This window comes from Lissotriton helveticus, assembly GCF_964261635.1.
Source record: "Lissotriton helveticus chromosome 1_1 unlocalized genomic scaffold, aLisHel1.1 SUPER_1_unloc_13, whole genome shotgun sequence".
NCBI classification, from domain to species: domain Eukaryota; kingdom Metazoa; phylum Chordata; class Amphibia; order Caudata; family Salamandridae; genus Lissotriton; species Lissotriton helveticus.
The window spans coordinates 486,188-491,551 of NW_027611652.1; positions in this window are offsets into that span (position 1 = coordinate 486,188).

Genomic DNA, 5,364 nt, shown 5'->3' on the forward strand with positions numbered 1-5,364 from the left:
ACCAACTGCTTGGCAGTGGTCGCGGCTGTATAATCTGGGACTGGATATGCTTCTGTCCACCTGGACAAAGCGCATACAACTACAAGGACATACTTGAAACCTCGACATCGCTCCATCTGAATATAATCCATCTGGAGGACTTCAAAAGGGTGGTCAGGGGGCTGGAATCCACCTTGTTCCATCGGAACACTTTTACCTGGATTGAATTGACAACATATCATACAAGTACGGACTTTCTGCTTGGCTGCAGCTCGTAAATGCTTGTTGAACCAAAGGTTCTGAATACTGTCTAACATGGCTTTTTCTCCTAGGTGTGCTGGACTATGTGCGGTATTGATAATGACTTGAACCATAGAGTCGGGGAGAAACCATGTGGCTTTTCCCTTCGTCAACCATCCCTGATCTGTCTGGACCCCTCCTTGTTCGGACCATTTCTTGATTTCATCAGGAGTAGCATGTAACTGTATGTCTATGACATCTTGTGTAGGGTCCTTAACTGTCATACATGTAGTCGGATCTGGAGTGGATGTCTGTGTCTTGTTAACTGGAATGTCTGGTGTCTGAGCTGTAAGCTTGGCTGTTCGATCTGCTAGATCATTACCTTGGGAAATAATGTCAGTAACTTTCGTATGTGCTTTGCACTTCATGATAGCGATAGCTGTCGGTAAATGTATTGCATCTAACAGAGCTTGAATGAGGAGACCATGCTGAATCTTGGTTCCATGAGAAGTCATGAAACCTCTCTCCTGCCAGAGCACTCCGAAGTCGTGTACAACTCCGAATGCGTAACGTGAATCTGTATATATATTTACTTTCAGGTTCTTGGCACGGATGCAGGCTTGGGTCAGAGCAACTAGCTCTGCTGCTTGAGCAGACAGGGTGTCAATACGGTGTGTTTCAATAACTTCGGTGTCAGTAGTCACTGCATACGCGGCTACTAGTTCTCCTGTACTAGTTCTCATACATGAACCATCCACATAAAGTGTCAGGTCGGGATTAGGTAATGCAATGTCTGTCAGGTCTTGTCTTGGCTTAGTCATAGTGTTAATGACTTCCACACAGTCATGTGTGGCAGGATTTGAAGTAACTGACGGTAACAGTGTAGCAGGATTTAGAACGTTGCAGCGTCTGATTTCTACGTGTGGCTGGAACAATGTCAGTTCATAACCTGTTAAACGTGCAATTGTCAAGTGTTGAGTCTGTGTTCGGTTTAAAAGAACTTCCACGGAGTGTGGAACTTGTACTGTCAGGGAGTGTCCTAATACTATGGAATCACTTTGTCTGATTGCTAGAGCTGTGGCTGCAACTGACTTGAGGCACGCAGGCAAAGCCTGAGCTACTGGATCTAATGTGCTCGAAAAATAAGCACAAGGCTTGTACTGTCCGGCTTGATCTTGTGTGAGAACAGATAATGCAGTACCATCACGTTCTGTGACAAAAAGTGTAAAAGGCTTACTGTAGTTCGGTGTAGCTAGAACAGGTGCTTGGCATAAAGCTTTCTTTAATTCATTAAAACTAAGTGTATGTTCAGATGTCCAAGGGAGAACAGTCGATACGGCTGCCTCCTGTGTCGTTAACTGTATCAGTGGCTTTGCTAGAAATGCATACTGAGGAATCCATTGTCTGCAATAAGAAGTAAGGCCGATAAAAGCACGTACCTCCTTCTGTGCCTTGGGCTGTGGAAGACTCGCTATTAACTGGATACGGTCTGGTGTCAACTGCCTACCCCACTTGGACAGTAAGTGACCTAAGTAGATCACTTGCTGGACACAGAACTGGAGCTTTGAAGGGGACACCTTGTGCCCCATCTCGGCTAGGAAATACAGAACTGTAAGTGACGCTCGCTCGCAATCATGTTCAGAACGGGCTGTGATCAGTAGATCATCGACATACTGGAGCAGGGCAGTGTCAGTTGGCATGTGAATGTTGTCTAGTTGTCTTTTAAGTGCTTGACTGTAAATGCTAGGACTTTCTGTGAAACCTTGAGGAGCTCGTGTGAATTTATAGCTCCTTCCATTTAAACAAAAACCGAAAAGGTACTGGCTATCTGGATGGATCGGAACACTGAAAAATGCATTCTTGAGGTCTATCACAGTAAAAAATACAGCTTCAGAATCAATAGCTGTCAATAGAGATGAAATATCTGGGACTACTGGATACTGGGGTATGATACATTTATTAAGTTCTCGAAGGTAAATCACTAATCGATATACTGGAGGTGCATTCGGTTCAGTACGTTTCATGACTGGAATGATAGGTGAATTACATACATTGGAGTCAGTTTCTTCAACCACTTCTTGAGCAATGAGCTCGTCAATAATTTTGGATAAGGCTGCTACAGCCTCAGGTGGCAATCTGTACTGTCTGATTCGTGGCAAGACTACACCTTGCTTGAGGGTCACACGATGGGGTGTGATTCGCATAAAACCTACATCAGTTGGACCTTGCGCCCATAAATGCTGTGGTACATTGGACAATCTTGGATCAAAATCTCGTAATACATAGTGACCTTTAAAATCCCTCAAAAACATACGTATTCCTTCTGGGGAACAGCAAATAACTGCACCTAATTCTTTCAATGTTTTAATACCTAACAAATTTTCAGGACATGATTTCGTAAGTAACAAATCAGTAGTTCGGGACAATGGACCAACTTCTAGAGTAACTGGCTTTGATATCTCGTGTACAATAGGCTTTCCTGAAAATCCAAGGGAAACATTTCTAGAGCCTGAGAGCGGAGCCCCTGGAACCTCGTCATGACTGATAGTAGTCCTACTTGCCCCTGTATCAATCAAAAACTTCCTGTCTTTCCCTAATACTTGACTATGTACATAGGGACCCTCTTGATCTACAGGTATCTCGATGAGAGGCAAGCCTACCTCCCTCTCTAGGCTGTTTCATGAATACGGTTGATACTCTGGATATTCTGACTGAGCATACTGGTACATCTGCTGTGTAACATGCTGTGTTGCAGCAATAGGCTGCGGTGCTGGAACTGTCTGTTGTGCATTCTGTGGTGACTGAGAAGTCTGTGAAACTTGTTCTTGTCTAGGCGGACGTGGTCTTTCTTTAGTCTTACCAGTAGCTATGTTGTGTTTCAGAACTGCACACTCGTTTATAAAATGACCTGGCTGTTTACAATAATTGCATGTCCCTTTAACGGGAGCTGCAGGATGACTGACTTGATTCGGACCCCTCTTCTGACTGTCTTGTGGAACAGATTGTGCAACTAGTACTTTCATTTTCGTGTCTTTCATACGTCTTCTTTCGTGTTCTTGTTCTTCCCTGATTCTATTCTGGTGATACTGGAGCATCTGTAACATCTGGGACGGGGTACTAGCTTGCCAAGTACTTTCGACTTTCAAAACTCGATTCTTAACTTGTGGACTTGAATTCTCGACTAGTTTAGTAACAAAAAGATGAGGGTATGACTCGCTACCTGTCTTCAAACCACTGTTGATAATAAAACATTTCTCGAATCTGGAATAAAAATCACTAGTGTCTTCATCCTGTTTCTGTTTGCATGCTGAGATAGCATCCCAATCTTCCTTTTTCGTGGCTAATAACCTGGGCAAAACCTGAATCAATAACTCGGGTAATTCTTTACACTTCTCTCCAAGACCGGTACCTGGTACTCGTATTTTATCTTCAGCTTCTAGAGCTGTCCAATCAATCTTTTTCTCTCCCACCTCCCATTCCTTTTCCTTGAGTTTTTCATATACCCCTGCGGGCAACAGGACCTTTAACATTTTAATGATATCTGGATACGTGTATTCTCCCATACGGAGCATGTCTTTTAATTCTCGATGGAACCCTGCTGGATCTTTGTCGTGACAGGGAATTAATTTCTTCATCTCTAAGAGTTCCATCTTTGTGACAGGGGTGTAAACAAATACTCGTTGCATTTCACCATCCTGTGTCCTAACTGGATGTACTTCTCGTAACGGATGTTGTCTATCTATGTAAAATGGTTTACTTTCTGGAGGTGAGACATGAACAAAATGCGGGTTCAGAAACGTTCTATATTTGTGGCGCTGTTCTAGAATGACACTAATTAAATCAGTACCTAAACCTTTCCATTTATACTGGAGTAACTCGTTCAGAACATCATGTAACGGACCTGGATCAGAATGTTGACCCTCATATAATGTAATGAGGTGCTGGATCATATACATACCCACCAGTCGCTGCTCGGCTGGGGGCAGTTTCAGAAACATTTGTGCCACTATTTCGTCTGGAAAAGTGGTAGAATCAGTAATCCATCGGACTGCTGATCGGGCTAATTCTTGTTCATGCATGGTACTAAGTTCACTATAACCGATTCGCGATTTCAGAATGTGATCGGTAGCTTGAAATACTTGTTCTAGAGAACCTTGTTCTGGTGCTGGAAGATGAAAGACTTTCTTGTGTTCTAGGCGTGAATGTCGGTCTGGAAATCTAGATTTACCTACATACGCTATTCTGGCGGTATTCTCGTCTTCTACTTCTTCGGTATCAGAGTTACTTTCTTTCTCGTTTACTTGTGCTTTACGATTGTCGTGTAACCTTATTATTTCCTTACGTATTTTCTTGTACATACTCTCTATACTACTGAGGGTCTTGTGTCTACCCTCGGCTATATTATCACTCCACCTGGTCAGAACTTTCATTTCGGTCGGATCTTTTGTCGGACAATCTTGTTCCCTTATTAAACAATTGATTAAAAACTTTAATAACATGAGCTGGGTCTCAGCTTTCCTGAGAGACATGATTTCGCCAATACTTTCTGGATCTTCTCCTGTACGGATGAAGCGATACATTCTGTCTAGATCTTCTTTCATATTCGGTAGGGTGTCCAAATACTCGGTCACCCGTCTTACACGCAATGAATATAAAACCATATTATCATCTCCTGGGACTGGATCATAACAGCATTCGGTAAGAGCTCGCCTGATTTCTGCGACGGACTGATGTTTGGGCGTACGCTGTAACGCACGTTCATGTAACTCGACTAACGTTATACGTTTGTTTGGCGGCGGGGTACCAGGAGGACCTCCTCCCGCGGCCCCTAAACTAGAATCGTCGACTGATATTCTTCGTGCTGGCAGAGTGACTGATGTAGCGGGAACCTGTATTACGGGCTGGACCGGGGGTACCGTAACGGGTACTGTAACAGGTGCCCCGGTGACTGGAGGAACAGGAATTACATTATTTACTGGAGCTGGCGGAGCAGGATTCGCATATTCTGGGACTGTGTCGTCCAAATAGGACGAGAGAAAAATATCAGCTGCGGTCGGTTTGTGACGTAGCTTAATCGGAACTAATGGCGGCGAAAAATTACATGGTGCTTCCGGGGTTGCTTTCGGCAAGCCCTCAGCAAGAAGA